Genomic DNA, 17,907 nt, shown 5'->3' with positions numbered 1-17,907 from the left:
GTCTAGCGATCCCCCGCGCTAGACATAGGCAGGCTCACATATAATATTTTTTTCAAACAACTTTATCTTCTTCTCCGCATCCTGTCCTTTCTTTCCCTCGCAGCCTTCTTTCTTCCTCGTCATGAACGACGAAGCTTTGATGTTTTTACTCCTAGCTGCTTGCACCGGTGCTTCAAACGGCATGGATCGGGGCCGACGTAAAGATGACCGACGGTGCTGAAACTACTGTTGTCATCAAACTGCAACGACTGCCTGCTGCTAGGATAGCAGAGATGCCACAGCTACCTGCTGTCATGGCCGGAACCGCGTGTATACAGTGCTGCATCCGTGATCTAGAAAAGTTTCAACCACAGTTGAAAGAAGTTTCAACCATAGATAGAAAAGCTTCAATCGGCACTGCCCAACTAAAAAAGCTTCAACCATAGATAGATTTTGCTACTGCCGGCGAGGGTTTTTGCTACATCCATCACGGCGGAGCTGTGACCTCGTGCCACCGACGACGATGATTTGCTGCAAACGTTGTCATTTTTTGCTATGACCGATGCTTTTTTTTCTACATCCATTCAACGACACATTTTTGCTACGATGGAAAGCTGCATCCAGCTGTATGTTTCGTTGACGGAGCTACGTCCCCACGACGACGGAGGTTATTTTGTGCAACGGTCGTCGGCTTTTGCTACGACCAACGAGAAAATTTGCTACATCCATTAATGGCTCAGATGTGACGCTAGACAACGGCGACAATGATTTTGCTGCAACCGTCGCTATTTTTTGCTACCACCGGCGAAGTTTTTGCTACATCTATCTAAATGGCGTTGATTTGGACGGCCTTTGTTCGTGCAACCTCGAGCAGCGAGCATCGACGACGACGGTCAGAGTTGCGGCCGGCGACAGGGTGGTGCCGCGACGGACGTGATATGGCGGCGACGGCTTAGTGCTGCAAGGATAGGGACGTTGGGCGTGATGGCGACGCCGTCTTGCTGGAACCGGCGAGGACTGTGTGCTGCGATGGCGAGCAGCAGCGACGAGGGCGGCGAGCACCGGCGACGAGGGCGGCGACCAACGGAGGGAGGAGTTCCAGGCGAGGGGGTGGCGGTCGGCGGAAGGGATGACATCCACACGAGCAGGGGGCGGCGGCTGCGCAGCGCACGAAGAAAACGAAGGAGATGAAAGTCAACAAGCAGATCGGACGGTCGAAGCGCACTGGATCTGACGGTTTGGGCTAGACCGGCCCAACAGTTGGGCCGGTGCACTGGCACAGATCACTGCCCATGCAACCACGTGGGTATACTTTGCAGTGTCCCACTCCACATGCGGTGCGACGCAAGCACGCAGCACCTCAAGTCTTGGTTTTGATGTGAGATTTTTGAAGCCGCACGTTTCTTGTGCTTCGCAGCCAGCTAGGATGAAAATTTTCGTGCAATTAGAATGTTACTTTTTTCATAAAGAAATATAAAAACATTTAAATCACTACGAAGGGGGTACTATATTTGCTAACCCATTTGTTCTGCAGTCACATGCCCATGGCCAGCTAGAAATCTACTAGTGTAAATATTTATTTTATTTTATTAGAAAGCGAAAGTACTGGCATGTTGCAAAATCTAAGTAAGATCAACTCCTTAGAGCATTTTTAGCTGTGCCCACAACAGGCCTCCTCAGGCCACTTTTTCGGCGCCGGTGCCGAAAAAACACCCTAGTCGCGCTTTCAGGACGTCGAAATCCGCCGGTTCGGCCTGTTTTTGGGCCCGACGATCGCAGGCCGAACCCGGCGCACTGGGGGGGGGGGGCGCTCGGGGGTTCCGGCGCAAGGGAAAAGCACGGCCGGCCCACACCGTCAGGCGAAAAGTCAAGTTTTTCTTCCCCGACTCGCCTCCCACCCCCCACGCGCTCGGCCGCCAACAACTATATCCCCGCGCCGCCCACCATCCTTCACCGCTAGATAGCCAATCCCCGCCGGGAAAAGAGTAGAGGTTCGCCGAGGCAGCCCCTCCACCAGCAGCAGGGCGTTTTTCAAGCCGTTTTCGACCGCGGAGGGGCAGTTTAGTGGCGGGTACGCGCCCACCGGGCGCAAGGTGTTCGGCGATTTGCCTGCCTCGGCGATGGACTCAGACGACGAGGACGCGCTCATCGCGCTGCTGGAGGAGGAAGCCGAGGCTGACGTCCAGGAAGATAAACATCTCATGGTCCTCGCCGCTCGCCCTGCTGGCGAGCAATGAAAAGCCGCGGCGAGGTGGCTCGGCGCAGGGGCTGATGAAAGCAAAGAACCGACATCATCTCTAAGGCAACTGCATGCTCTACTCCGACTACTTCGCCGACGCTCCACTGCACAGCGACAAAATATTTCGGCGCCGTTGTCGGATGAGCCGAAAGCTTGTTCTCAGGATTGTGAATTCCATCCGGGAGTTAGACAGCTACTTCAAGTGCAAAAAGGATTGCACCGGCAAACTTGGATTCATCTCGATCCAAAAGTGCACGACAACGATGAGGATGCTTGCATACAGAGCTCCCGGTGATTCGCTCGACGACTATGGGCGCATGGCCGAGTCGACAACTATTGAGTGTTTCTACAAGTTCTGTCGGGCAGTCGTGGCAGTGTTTGGACCGCAATACTTGCAAACACCCAATGCGGAAGACACTGCTCGGATCCTAGCACAGAATGCAACAAGAGGATTTCCTGGGATGCTTGGAAGCATCGACTGCATGCATTGAAAATGGAAGAACTACCCATTTGCTTGGCAGGGGATGTACAAATACGCGAAAGTCGGTTGCATTGTGGTACTTGAGGCGGTGGCCACACAGGACCTCTGGATTTGGCAAGAAGTCCTACTTTGCCAAGGTGCAGGAGGCTTGCAGGAAGGATGTCGAGCGGGCTTTTGGTGTGCTCCAATCTCGATTTGTTGTTGTCCGCTACCCTGCTCAGACCTGGTCGAAAGATCAAATGTGGGAGATCATGACTTGCTGTGTCATCTTACACAACATGATCATCGAGAGCGAGCAGGAAGTGCCAGTGTTTGACACTGAACCATACTATAGGCAGGGTCCTCTAGCCGAAGTTGATCACCAGCTACCGGCAACCTGGACTGCCTACCTCAGTATGCGTCAGGAGATCCGAGACCCACAGGTGCATCATCAACTGAAGCAGGATCTGGTGGAGTACCTATGGAGGCTCAAGGGCGACGCCGGGCTCGACGTGTGATGAAATATGAGTTTTTATTTGTTCAACTATATAATTTGTATTGAACTATTTGTTGTTGCACTATTTTGTTCAACTATTTGATTTTCTATGATGAACTATGTGATAAAAATATATTTATGTTCATAATTGAACGCCGAGTCACGACGAACCATGCCGAATATGGGCCGATTCTCGCCCATATAGGGCCTTTATTCGTCGAAAGTGGGCCGAAAACTGGGCCAATCTCGACACCTGGGGGTGACGACTGGACGCCCAACCGCCCCCAACGCCGATTGTATCTCCGGCTCGCTCCCAAAAGGCGATTTTTATGCCTCTTGGGAGGCCAAGGGCTGGAGATGCTCTTACCCAGTGGATATTTGTCAATAGTCATCGAATGATATTTTGCATGTCGTCTGCTCATGTGCACAAGTTAATGCAGAAGTACTCTTAATTATTGAAGAGACTAGCCAAAAGAAATGCACCCGCAAACCGCCAAAAGAAATGCACCCGCAAACCTTTTCCTTGCACATCTATAAGTACCCATTCAACCATAATGCAGTTGCGCCGTCTTTTTATATCATCCATATGCTTGAGTCTTCGCTACACACTATTCACTCATCTAATAAAAAATGGTCTAGTGAAGTGATACGCAGCAGCCGTGTCAACAATCGAGAAGCCAAGAACATGAAGCTAGGAGCCATATAGTTTTGATGTGTGTCCCACTTAAGAATAGGAAGCATTGGGAAAAATTGATGGGGAAAGTTAGAAAACATAACTGTTCTTATGCCGCGGCTGCCTGCTACTTTGTTGATTGTTATCCTACGGCTCTTCCTCCAACTACCTATCCACCATAATTTCTTCGCTGTGAGGCACCAAAAGCCTACCATCCATAAACATCCTCTATATCACTAAGCTTTTTAGTTTTAAAGAGTCCACATTTAATTAAGGTTTTCGACTAAAATTGGGTCATCCGATTTTAACCGGGTCAACATTTGTTCAAAGCTTTCTCATTGAATTCTTTTATACTGTATATAACATGCTTCCTAATTCTTAAGGTCTCACAATTAATTGAGGAATTCATTTTAGAATGGGGTCAATCGATTTTGACCGGATCAACACTTTCTCAAACTCTCACATTCAATTCTTTTAATTCATTATGTTCCCCAATTTTGAAGATCTTTCATTCAATTAAGGTATTCAATTTTGGATTTGGTTTACGATTTTCATCGGGCCTATGATTTTTTTCAAATCAATCAGCGGCGATCAGCCTATAAAAACATATTAACCCCGCTCACCTCCCACCAACTAGAAAAAAGAAACACCACCATGTGATATTATAGCACCAATATAATAGTACATGCGACCATCGACACAAATTTTTTCCCACATAAATATAGTTTGGTTGGCGGTAATCACACCATGAAAAGGACACCAAATCACTGTATATAAACAAAAACAAAACACACACTGTCATCCCCTCCCACCGGGCAAAGTAAATCTTTCACCAGTTCCAAAATATAAAGGGTACTAGTTTTGTAGAAAGTCAAATTTTCTTTAACTTTGACCTAGTTCAGAGCAAAAATATCGACATCCACTATATCAAACAAAAAAGTATGGAAATTCATTTCATGATGAATTTAAAAATACAGATGTGATATTATGCATTTTGATATATTTCTCTACAAATTTGATTAAACTTAAAAGGTTTGACTTTTGAAAAGGGTAATACAACTTATATTTTGAAACAGAGTGATTATTTTTTCGAAAAACCCAACAACGCCAATGACGCAGCAAAGCCCGGCCTTCTAGTGAAATATGAAAGTGAATGGCTCTAGCTACTAGTTGAAGATGACCCCTTACACTTTTCACACCTCTTTTTAATTCTCTAGAGATCGTTGGCATTTGTCTCTTCTTTCGGCTCCCTCCTATTTGGTTGAAAGTTTCATGCTCCAGTTTGGTAAAGCAAGGGCTTTCAAATAGTATGTCTCGGGTGCGGAATCACCTTAAGAATCAAGCCATGGATTTCATATTAATGCTCGTTGTTTCTAAGCCATAAGCTATTCTTCTCTTTATCGAATTGTTTGCTCGACCCAATCTGTCCACCATTCACAACTCATATGTTCAACAAATAATCCATTTGTTTGGGGAGCTGCTACTGTCAGATATACCGTAGGTTGTATAACTTTTATGCAATCATGATTTTCCTTTACATGGACGCATATTGAACTTCACTTCACTTAAGTCAGCTAGCGACTTTCTAGAACTGAGCAAAACTTATTGAATCAAAAACACACACACACACACACACACACTCTCTCTCTCTCAACAGTCATACTTCTTGACCGCCTTTTGTATTGACGAGACAATTAATTCATGCAGTTTTGGTTTGATATTTGGAACGAGTGGGAGTGGAAAGACCACTCTTTTACAGGTTTGCATTAAAATGTTGCATGATATGTTTTACTCCGTACCTTTCATCTTAAGGTGATAGGTTGATTTCTCAGCTTTTGGCCGGTCTATGAGAACCTACCTCTGGTTCAATTTGCATTCAGAAGTATGACCCTTTTTCTCCCTCCCCCCTCCATTGGTCCATACCCCCTTTCCACCGTGAGAGTTCATACAATAGATAAAAGGGGATCAAGGCATCCTTCAGACAAAGTGCTTCTCACGGCAAACTTTTTAAAAAAAAAAAAGATTACCCCCGGCCTCTACATCGATCGATGCATGCAGTCTGATAACTTGAATACATGGATCAACCCAAAGTCACCTATCCGGCGAATAAAGTCGCAGCACCTATACTCTTGATAATGTGTCCGAACCGCATGAACATGCACTATCTAATCCAATGGCCTCATGCAGCTGCCCCGCATTAGGCCGAGAGCACCACCTGGACTGGCCGATCTGCAGCGCGCACCGCATGCGCACGCTCTGGACCCGCCGCAACCATCTTCCGCCATCCAATCTTCAGGAGCGGCCAACACATTCAGCTTGCCAGGCCATACTGTCGTCGACTTCACCACAACACCAGAAAAGCTCCACCACCTGTGCGCGCTCATCAACACGCGTTCGTCGTCGAGGCTCCGCTGCGCCATGCCGCCGATACTCGTTGTCGTCGTTGCGGCAGACACAACAACGCTCCTCCTGTTGTCCTCTCGTTCCAACACCAGCCCCAAAATGATGCCCCCAAGAGGGAGGACGACCCCGAAGGCCCCCTCATCGTTCGATCCGGGAATCCAGATCTAGGGTTTCCCCCAGAGCAGTCAGAACGAGGTGACGGCGATTGCAACCAACGATGCCTTCAACAAGGAGATGACGTACAAGACGCCGCCATCATCCGCCATGACCGAGGTCGACACGGTTTTCACCGGCAATCGCACCACTCTGAACCAACCGCTGCCCGGAACGCCGACAGGGAATCTGTCTCCCTCGCCGACCCCTCGACAAACTAAAAGGGGGCGTCATGTCCCTAAAAACGGAGGGGGGGGGGGGGTCGTCATGTGAACGGTAGGTAAATTTTGTATCCTTTTTTTAGGGATAAATTTTGTATCCTTATTATGGTCTCGTCTTCAGAGATGAAGTATCCAGTGAAAACGCCCGTTCAGTGAAAATTTGCAAACTATTGTGGTAGGCCATCGAATTAAAAACGTACGGTATAGATCAACTGATCCCGTAATTTATTGTTTTTTCTTTCTACCCTGTCTCCTCCTCCTCCTGTTCTCTCTCTCTCTCCCTGGTCGACATCAGGCCGGCGCCCCTCCCCATCGAGGCAACAGGACTGCGACGCCCGACGCCCCCTCGATTTCCCTGCTCAACGCCCTTCCCTGGTCAACGCTGAGCCAGTGCGGGCCGACGCCCTCCCCATCGTGGCAGTAGGACGGCGGCGTTCGACGCTCCCATCTCCTCCCTGCTCCATTGGCGGCCAGGATTGGAACCTCGAGTCCCAGTCCGTCTGAAGTCTGCGTTTTCTGACTCTGGTGAGAAAATTTTCTAGCTGCACACCAGGAGCTAGCACGTTTGGCCGCTGTTCAATGCAGATGCGGTGGATTTTCTGTAATCCGGAACTGAGCAACACCAATGTTAGTGCACTATTCTAGGTAGTTTTGTCTGGCTTTGCAGTTGCAGTGTCATTGTTAGTTATAAAACTGAACTTAGCAGTAATCCTGACATAGCATCGTTCTTGGTTACGAAATGTGAAGAAACCACAACGAAGCTTAAGGCTTTTGTTTGAAGTACAGTAGCTTCTTTGGTATTGTAGAGTGTAGACAATACTGAACTTGCTGCCTCCATTTTCAGAAGTTTCACGAGGAAGTTGATTGTAAGCATCAACTGTAGCTTTATCATCTCATCTCACTATAGGATGTGAATTTACATAATTGTTACTTTATCATGCCATTGACAACATTGGGCTTATAGCTGAACTGCTACTAGATGAATTGCAATCTTCCTGCTCTTGATCTTTTTTGTGAGACATTGTTCTCCTGAATTGAAACTGAGGCATTTGTTTCACTTTGCTGCACATCAGTTTCCATCTGACCATACTTCTGCACTTTCCAGTCCCTCGTCTGTTCGAGTCCCGCTTCCTGAAGCTCCCCACCACTTAGAAACTATGCTCGCCCATGTCGCTTTCCCTCCTGCGATTTCATCTTGTCCGGTTAAGATGACAAGGCATGCCATTCTTATCCTTGAACCGTGTGTGCTCTCATCTTTTTTCGGTCTCTTATCCTTTGCGTCCCTTGATGGTTTCCAGGAGGTTTTCTTGGAGATGTCGAGCAGAACGGGTCTGAGCTGGGTACTCCCAGTTGGAGGTGATTTTTTTTCTTGCCCCTCTTTTGTGGTATGAGGATTTTTTCCTAGTTCTGTCTCGACAATTTTTTTATATTTAATCTAGAGAGACAATTTAGTTGTAGTGTTAATGTTGATAAAGTTGGCGAACATTTGTCTGCGGGTAAGATTCATTACTCTTAGATCTGATAGGTTGTTTGTGATGTGTGAGTTCACTTGTTTAACTCTCAGTAATCACCAAACTGAGGAATCTCCCTCAACTCTGGCCCTAGTTTTTGTTGAAAATCTGGATTTCATTACGTTTCTTCTGACTAAATCTTTATACGGATCTTCAAGCCCAGGATCTTAGCATCTTATCACACAAAAGCTAGGTAGCACTCCGTAATCGGTATAATCCAGTAGTTAAGTATCCTGAATTGTTGTTTTGTTATGTCCTTCAGTGTTATTGTATATGATGCACATGTAGTACTTTCGTCCTTGCCTATTGGGATTTTAATAGGAGACATACATAATAGCTGGATTAAAATTTTGATGTCGATAATAAATATTGGTGATTGAATACAAGTTGTTTGTAACTCAAATATGTTAAACAAATAGTCCATTGTTTGGGGAACTGCTACTGTCAGATATACCGTACGTTGTATAACATCCGTGCAACCATGGTTTGCGTTTACATTACATGGACGTATATTGAATTTCACTTGTTTAGGTTAGAAAAGTCAGCTACCGACCTCCTGGAACTGAGCGAAACTTATTGAATCAAACTAGTCTCTCTCTCCGGGAGAAAAGGAAAGCATGCGTTTTATATTGTAATAGCTGTCTTTCTTGGATGCCTTTTGTATTGACGAGACAACTAATTCATGCAGTTTTGGTTTGATATTTGGACGGAGTGGGAGTGGAAATACCACTCTTTTACAGGTTTGCATTGAAATGCTGCATGACATGTTTAACTCTGCATCTTTCATCTTAAGGTGATAGTTTGATTTCTCAGCTTTTGGCCGGTCTATCAGAACCTACCTCTGGTTCAATTTGCATTCAGAAGTATGATGATAGTGGAAATCCAATGGGTCTGTCGGAAGTGTTAGCTCCTCAAAGAGTCGGTATTGTATTTCAGTTTCCTGAGAGGTTTGAACATTGAATTACTACATTCACTAATAAGTTTTTTACATATTAGCATGAATGCTTATGATTTTTGTGAGTGCTTGAGAAATTTCACTGCAAAATAAGATATTTTAAACCTGTAGGTACTTCTTATCAGATACTATACTTGAAGAAGTTACTTTTGGATGGCCAAGGCAAAAGGCAGACATTCCTTTGAGGGGGCAACTCACTTTAAAACTTCAGAATGTCATTAACTCTGTAATGATTATCTCTCATACATACCATTTTGTTGCGTTGCGGAGTGAATTTGTAGTTTGAGACCACACACAATTGATTTCTGAAGATAATTTGTTTAACGCTAGGTTGGTCAAAGTGCCATTTCATTGGATAAGGATCCACAGTCTCTCAGTGGTGGGTTTAAGCGGCGACTTGCTTTGGCAATTCAACTGGTAATGTTTTCATTATTTTAGGACAGGTGGATCGTTCTGTTTTTAGAAGTGAAGATGGATAATATTTTGCCTTTATCTTCTTATTTTCTAGGTTCAAACTCCTGATTTATTGTTGCTTGATGAGCCCCTCGCTGGACTTGGTATGTACTTGAAATATCCATATCAAACTAATATCTGTAGATTATTTTCTTCCCCTTGTATTGATCCATTTGTGAACCCATCTAAATGCACATCAGCGAGAGCAGTTGTTTAATATAATTCTGCTTGTGCATCCTGTCATCTTTGTGCCACAGCCCAGACTTGCCAGGAATATTGTGTGGTGTCAAATAGTTTTTCTTTTAAATAGTATATGCTCTCTTAGATGTGGTTACTAAATTTGTATCATCATCATCAGATTGGAAAGCTCGGGCTGATGTTGTGAATCTCCTGAGGGACCTAAAGAAAGACTACACCATACTGGTTGTAAGTCATGACCTAAGGTAATTTAGTACTCACCAGAACACGATACTTTTGTATAGCCGTGCGCCATCGGAGCCACTGTTGAACACAACGCTTAACTGAGGCTGTTAAAATATCTGATTAAAAACGTTTTGCAGACAAGTATACCCGCTGGTAGACCGGTCCTGGAGAATGGAAATGGGGGGGTGTTTTGAACGAGGAACCTTTACCTGTATAGATTAACATTTTTATTCCTCGGAAAATTCATAACGTTTTTTTGTGCGTGTGCAGCTGGAATGCTGACCCATTTGTTGTTGCTGTGAACAGGCTCATAGCTAGCTAGGGAACCTAATGTAATGTTTATAATGGTACAAGGCAAGTTGCAAAATCTATTAAGAGTGACTCCACACCTACCGGATGTTCATCAATAATAGTATGATGTTATTTCGCATATGCTCTGTTCATGTGCACAAACACAGAAACGCTCTCAGTTAAGTATCTTGAAGAGTCTGACCGAACGAAATGCACCGACAGACCTTTTGTTGCGCACCCCCCAACTATGAAGGAACCTTTTGCTGTCTTTATATACCACCCATGTTTGAGTCTTCACTACACACTGTTGATTCATCAAACATATACAATAGTGAGTTGCTAGCAGCCAAATCAAAGCACCAAGGAGAGAAAGTGGTCTACTGATATGGTACATTGGTACGTAGCAGCGGTGTCAAAAAAAGAAAAGCCAAAATGTCAGAAGAAGACGGAGCTAGGAACCATAGAGCTTTCATGTGTGTCTTAGGAATAGGAAGCATTGGGGAAAATTGGCGGAAAAAGCTAGAAAACGTCACCGTTCTCGTGCTCCGGCCTCTTACGCCTACACCTTCTAGCTCAACGACTTTGCCATCCTCTTGATTTGGCTATGAAGTTCCTTCCACGGCCACATGTGCGAACACAAGGAGTATCGAGCAACCCCTCTCTATGTTGTGCCCACTCCTTTCATGTGTTATTCTCGTGGTCATTCCCCTCCCCCAGAGTTCGATAAGAGAGATTGAAGGTAGTGGGATAAGAGATATGACTAGAAGTTGGAGAGGCGTGTGCGCCATATGCCTCCAAATCTAGGGAAATATTTGGTGACTGGTGAGGATATGCGTATGAAGCCCGCATGCTTGTGAAATGCAAGCTCCCCAAAGATCATTTGTATGTTAAAGCAATTGATTAATTGCAAGAATGCTGAGTGCTTGTGATATGTGAGTTCCCCAAAGATCATGTGTATTTCAAACCACTTGATTCATTGCAATAAACCATGCATCGTTTGATTTTCTCTAGTGAAAAATATAAGTAAACAACTTGTAAGAAACCATGGATATTGCACGATTGCAAGTCATTTTTTCACGGCTTAATTGTTCACTCATATGCCTGATATACCAGGGAAAACCCCTTTGAAAATACTACAAAAAAAAGGGAGAACCATATGACATGTTGCAAATATTTCTCCCCGCATTGATTGTTCATCATTCACACCCAAAATACTGGAAAATATATTCCGCTTGGCGAGAGGTTTGTCCTGACAATATTAGACACAAATAAATATTAGAGGTGTTGCACATCGAATCACTTGGCGCGCCGAGGTTTTCCCCACCAAGCCTTCTGTCGACGGCCCAAGGCGCAACGGTACTTGTGATATTTCTGGTTGGCGTATGTTTTATTTGGCCATTTTATCGATGTTAAATACCATTGGATGTGTTACTTTTTATTGGCATTGGAAACATATACTATTATTTTATGGCGGGTTTCACAATTTATTGATGCTAATGATTCCTCCTGGCTGACTGATCACGGCTTGCGTCGGTCACTTGAGCGACGTCGGATCCCACTATCATGCGCTCCCCTTTGTTTTATTCCATGCCCTACCCCCACCTCTCGTTTCTTATACATAAGAAACACTCCTTTATTCTACCTTTTCAGGACATGTTGCTCGCCTTCTCTTCCCTCACCATCGCGACCCGTTGGGCGAATTGGGGTGCTGCTGCTGCAAACCAACCACCGCCACCTGCTACTAGGGCGAACCATCGTGGGGCGGAGGAACGGCCACAACCAGTGCCTCCTTATTCCTCTCCCTCACACGCAATCCTCAGCTCTGCCACACACGAGATGCAAATGCGTCGGGGGAACATGCTGCAAGAGTGATGGGCGGGTGCTGAAACAGAGGCTTGACATGCTAGGGCTATAGGATCCTTTTGCTTGCAACCAACGCGAGCGATGGCGCGTGACCGACAAAGGCGATGTTGAAACCACCGATTGCATTGTTGCAACCATTGACAGAAAAAGCTTCAACCGACGATGCAGAAAACTTCAATCAATCACTGCTCAACCAGAAAAGCTGCAACCGTTTACAGAAAAGCTTCAACCAGGGCACCGCGCAACCAAAAAAGCTGCTACATTGGCACAAAAACTTCAACAGTAGATTAAAAAAAAGCTTCAATCGGCGACAGGAGAACCTACGGAGTGAGCCGATGATGCACATGATAGTTTTGCACCCACATGCTGCAATGGCGGCGAGCATTGCAGTGAATTGACGAGCTCAGGCAACCAATGCGGCAAGGATCAAGCGGCGTCTGGTGATGCTTCGACCGACGACGACCCTATCCTGGAAGCACCATCCTACGCGGGGCAGGGGGGTGCAAGGGGGTGGGGGAGGGGGTAGGACGTGCACTATCGGTCTATGGGCTTGATGAATGTCAAATCATCCTTTTTTAAGAGAGGTTCCTTAAAGATTGGTGATGACCAATCGACGAGTTATTGGGATGATACCTGGTCGGGTGACATGCCATTAGTTCTACAATACCCGACCATGTATAATTTTGTGTTCAGAAAAGAGGATTCAGTGGCTTCTGATCTTCGGGGCGGCCCTTTGAACATCCAATATTTTAGGGCGTTGCTGGGTGACAAATGAACTAAGTGGATGCATTTGAGTTCTAGATTGATGTCAATTAATCTAACTCAGATGGAAGATTAATTTGAGCGGAGATTAACCACTAATGGTGTCTTCACTATGAAGTCTATGTATGCGGATCTCATAGATTCTGGACCTATTTTTCCCAGAAAGCATATTTGGAAACAAAGGTTCCTTGCAAGATCGAAGTTCTCGTGTGGATTTTGCAGAGGGATGTAGTTCTTACCAAAGATAACCTTGCTAAGCGTAACTGGCATGGCAGCAAAAATGTTATTTTTGTGATTAGGAGGAGACAATTCATCATTTATTTTTGTCATGGCCGTTTACTACCTTGATCTGGTGCATGGTTCATGTTACATACAATTTAGCACCATCAACGAGTATTTCAATTTTTTTAGTAACTGGTTAGGTGGTATTCATCATATGCTGAAGGGCCAAATCCGTGTGGGAGTTTATGCCATTCTCTAGGCAATATGAAATTGCTGGAATGATTACGTCTTAAAGATATCGTCTTCTCCTAATTTATTGCAGGTTATCTACAAACCTATGGCTTTAATCTGCATGTGGTCATCACTGCAGCGTATGCATGTGAACACTTATGGCCTCTGGAGGCAGTCAGCTGGAAATGGTTGCACAGGGTTTGTTCAACCTGTTTGGCTGACGAGCCACTCGTAGATTATGTGAATGAGCTAGATAATCTCTGGTTCGACCGCCTGTGGTCGTGTTTTCCGTTTATTTGTTTTACCATCTAGTACTCAGTGACTTGAACTTATTCCATGTTTAATAGTATGCATGTGTACATCATGTGATGTAGAGGCTGAAGTACTCCCCTTCTCGGAAAAATGGCTAGCTAGAAATCTTAAAGTGATATTTGAACGAGTATAAGGCATATGTTAAAAAATCTATCTGGAGTGACTCCATACCTACCAGATGTTCGTCAGTAATACTATGATGCCACTTTGTGTATGCTCTATTCATGTGCACAAATACAGAGGTGCTCTCAGTTAATTATCTTGAAGAGTCTAAGCGAATGAAATGCACTCACATACCTTTTTGTTGTACATCTTATTAACCATCAATACCTTTTGATGTCTTTATATACCAACCATGTTTGCCTCTTCACCATGTACTATTGATTCATCAAACCATGTAGAATAGTGGAGCGGTAACAGCCAAAGCAGGAACCTAGGAGAGAAAACGGTCTAGTGAAGTGGTACCTAGTAGCCATGTCAAGAAGCCAAAAATGAAAGAGCATGTGACTAAGAATCGGAGTCTGGATGCGTGTCTTACTTAAGAATAGGAGGCGTTGGGGGAAATTGATGTGAAAACATAGAAGTCGGTATTGCTCTTGTGCCCTGGCCTCTTGCCATTTCTTTCCTTGATGCTCTTCCACCAGTGAACCACACTAAGATCTGGGGCGCACCTCGGCGCTCTTGCATGAACCTGTCTTTTTTTTACGATAAAACAACACCACACAAAACTGACACGCAAGACCAAATTGGTCGGTAGATCTAGGACACACTAGTGCTCCTTCTTTTCCTAAAAAAACCTAGTGCTCCTGCTCGTTACTTCCCTGAGCCGCTTTGTGGACATTTGGAGGACACCAGACAAACTATAATGGTAATTGCAGCTAGATTAAGGCAGCAGAGACAATGTATTTTCCAATCCATGCAAGCTACATTGTTTCAGAACTTCTTGCGGAATAATTATGATTCAGGGAACTAAGATATCCAGTAACATGAAAGCAGAAATGGACACTAGGAACTCTTAATCTAAACATCCAAACTAAGCTAATTGCATTGCCTTTGGAATGCAAGACCACTTGTTGCTAAGGACACAATTGCCAAAGGGTGGTTGCATAGAAGAAAAGCCAAAGATTGCAAAGAGATAGCTCTTTAACATTAGCAACAAACACAATAAGCTTCAAGTCGCATAAAAACTGGTTTTACCAGTTTGTAAACAAAACTGGCTGCATGCTCAACTTGTTTATTAGGGTAGAGCATGCACACTGAATATGTTGGAATGGAGGGAGTAGCGCTATTTACATAGTTTACATATCTTCATACAATTTAATTATTCAATTGGGAAGCATGGCTGCCGGTCATGGAATCAACAATGGTGGTGGTGATTCACGATGGCAATGCATCTTCCCGGTCTTTGTATGGAGGCAATTTGTGACTGTATAGTTGCGTGCGCATTGGTTATTTTGCACATGGCGGCGCGACCCCATGCTGCTAACCATCTCTGCGAGGCGTAAGATCGATGGGTTTAGCCTCTTATTCAAGGTTCATGGCGGCGTGCTTCAGACATTGGATGTCTCCCGCTCGATGCGGAGATTTTGAGTGCTCTACATGGTCCAAGATGGCATGTGGCGACTCAACTTTTGCTCGATGCCGGGATTCCACCCTTGTCCAAGGTGCTCAGTGTGAGTGGTCCAAATTGGCTCTGTGTCAGTAGTTAGGCCTTTAGTGGCATGGGATCGGCGGGGATGACGGGCATTCTTATGTGCTTCTCAGCAGCAAGTGTTGCATGGACATGGTTCTATCTTTGTGGCTAGGTCCACGTTTGGATTGTGCGTCTATGCCGCTGTGCAATGACGGATCAGTAGGTGATGGCCGCATAGGGCAACATCGACTTGGTGGTGCTCTATGAGTGCATGAGCTCAAGTTCTAGGGGTAGAACTCTAGGTACAACCTTCATTGGTTGAACCTGTCCATGCTGTTATTCACGCGACGTTCTTTGTTGTTGAATGCATTGCATGGAGTTTACTCACGTTTCTCTCCTAGTTGAATACCCATGTATGGCCTCATTGGTTTGGTCAAATAGTTTTTTCAAAAAGGAGGTTGAAACCCCAAGCCTCGGCATCAATAGATGCACACATCCATCTTTATTCAATTATTCAACAAAGGTCTGACAAGAACATACATAAAACAACCCGAGTCCACCACTCACACTTACACACTTAATAATGGGGAGTGTCATCACTCCCCAACATCTAACTCCTATCCGCTTGCATGATGTACCAGGAGCACACACCTGGTGCAACTAACCCAAAGTGTACACCACATGCACACACCTCAGAAGCCACCACCACCATCGAGCTGATGATCCATCTCCAAGAAGAAATCTGCATCATCCTTGTTAGACCGGCCTGCCGTCAATGGCGCCATGGCACCAAACATCGCCACCGCCATGCATGTGTCCATCATCACACATCCTCCGTCGAGCCTGAAGTAAATATGCCCTAGAGGCAATAATAAAGTTGTTATTTTATATTTCCTTATTCATGATAAATGTTTATTATTCATGCTAGAATTGTATTGACCAAAAACGTAAATACATGTGTGAATACATAGACAAACACTTTGTCCCTAGTGAGCCTCTACTTGACTAGCTCGTTGATCAAAGATGGTTAAGGTTTTCTGACCATGGGCATGGGTTGTCATTTGATAACGGGATCACATCATTAGGAGAATGATGTGATGGACAAGACCCATCCATTAGCTTAGCATAATGATTGTTCAGTTTATTGCTATTGCTTTCTTAATGCCAAATACATATTCCTTCGACTATGAGATTATGCAACTCCTGGATACCGGAGGAATGCCTTGTGTGATATCAGACGTCACAACATAACTGCATGATGATAAAGATGCTCTACAGGTATCTCCGAAGGTGTTTGTTGGGTTGGCATAGATCGAGATTAGGATTTGTCACTCCGAGTAACAGAGAGGTATCTCTAGGCCCTCTCGGCAATACACATCATAAGCTTGCAAGCAAATGACTAAGGAGTTGGTCACTAGGTGATGTATTACGGAATGAGTAAAGAGACTTGCCGGTAACGAGATTGAACTAGGTATGAAGATAGTGACGATCGAATCTCGGGTAAGTTACATACCGATGGACAAAGGGAATAACGTATGTTCTCATAACTGTTCGACCGATAAAGATCTTCGTAGAATATGGAGGAGCCAATATGAGCATCCAGATTCCGCTATTGGTTATTGACCGGAGAGGTGTCTCAGTCATGTCTACATAGTTCTCGAACCCATAGGGTCCGCACGCTTAACGTTCGATGACGATATTGTATTATATGAGTTATGTGATTTGGTGACCAAATGTTGTTCGGAGTCCCAGATGAGATCACAGACATGGCGAGGAGTCTTGAAATGGTCGAGAGGTAAAGATTGATATATATAGTACGATGGTATTCGGACACCGGAAGTGTTCCGAAGGGTACCGAGTACATATAGGGTCACCGGAAGGGGTTCCGGGCACCCCCGGCAATGATATGGGCTTAATGGGCCAAGGGAGGGACAGACCAGCCCAGAAGGGGCTGGTGTGCCCCTCCACCAGGCCAGCCAGCCCTAGGGAATGGAAAAGTGGGAGGGCAAGTCCCTCCTTCCTTCCCCTCCTCAGGGGAGAAAGGAAGGGGGCGCCACCTCCCCCTTCCTTCCCCTGGCGCCCATACAAGGAAGGGGGGGACCAGGGCAGGAGCCCAAGTGGGTTTCGGCCCCACTTAGGGCACCCCTTGGCCTCTCCCCTCTCCCTCCCACCTATGTATATGAGGAGGGGCGCCTAGCATATAGAACATCAATTGTTAGCCGTGTGTGGCGCCTCCTCCATAGTTTACACCCCCCGTCATATTCTCGCGGTGCTTAGGCGAAGCCCTGCACGGATCACTTCACCATCACCGTCACCACGCCGTCGTGCTGCCGGATCAATAAGGCGAGGACGTCACCGAGCTGAACGTGTGCAGAATTCGGAGGTGCCGTACGTTTGGTGCTTGATCGGTCGGAGCTAGAAGAAGTTCGACTACATCAACCGCGTTGTCAAACACTTCCGCTTTCGGTCTACAAGGGTACATGGGCACACTCTCCCCCTCATTGCTATGCATCTCCACGGATAGATCTTTGCGTGAGCGTAGAATTTTTTTTGTTTTCCATGCTACGTTTTCCAACAGAGCCCCTGCAACACCACACCACTGAGACTCATTGTCGTCGATGCGGTAG

General features: G+C 45.4%; 1 pseudogene; it reads left to right on the top strand.

Annotated features, from left to right (window-relative positions):
• Positions 1-2,099: 2,099 nt before the first annotated feature.
• LOC123057080 (ABC transporter I family member 11, chloroplastic-like) lies at positions 2,100-10,183 on the top strand (annotated as a pseudogene).
• Positions 10,184-17,907: the final 7,724 nt, after the last annotated feature.

Source organism: Triticum aestivum, chromosome 3A, assembly GCF_018294505.1.
Source record: "Triticum aestivum cultivar Chinese Spring chromosome 3A, IWGSC CS RefSeq v2.1, whole genome shotgun sequence".
NCBI classification, from domain to species: Eukaryota; Viridiplantae; Streptophyta; class Magnoliopsida; order Poales; family Poaceae; genus Triticum; species Triticum aestivum.
This window is presented reverse-complemented; position numbering and strand designations above follow the sequence as displayed.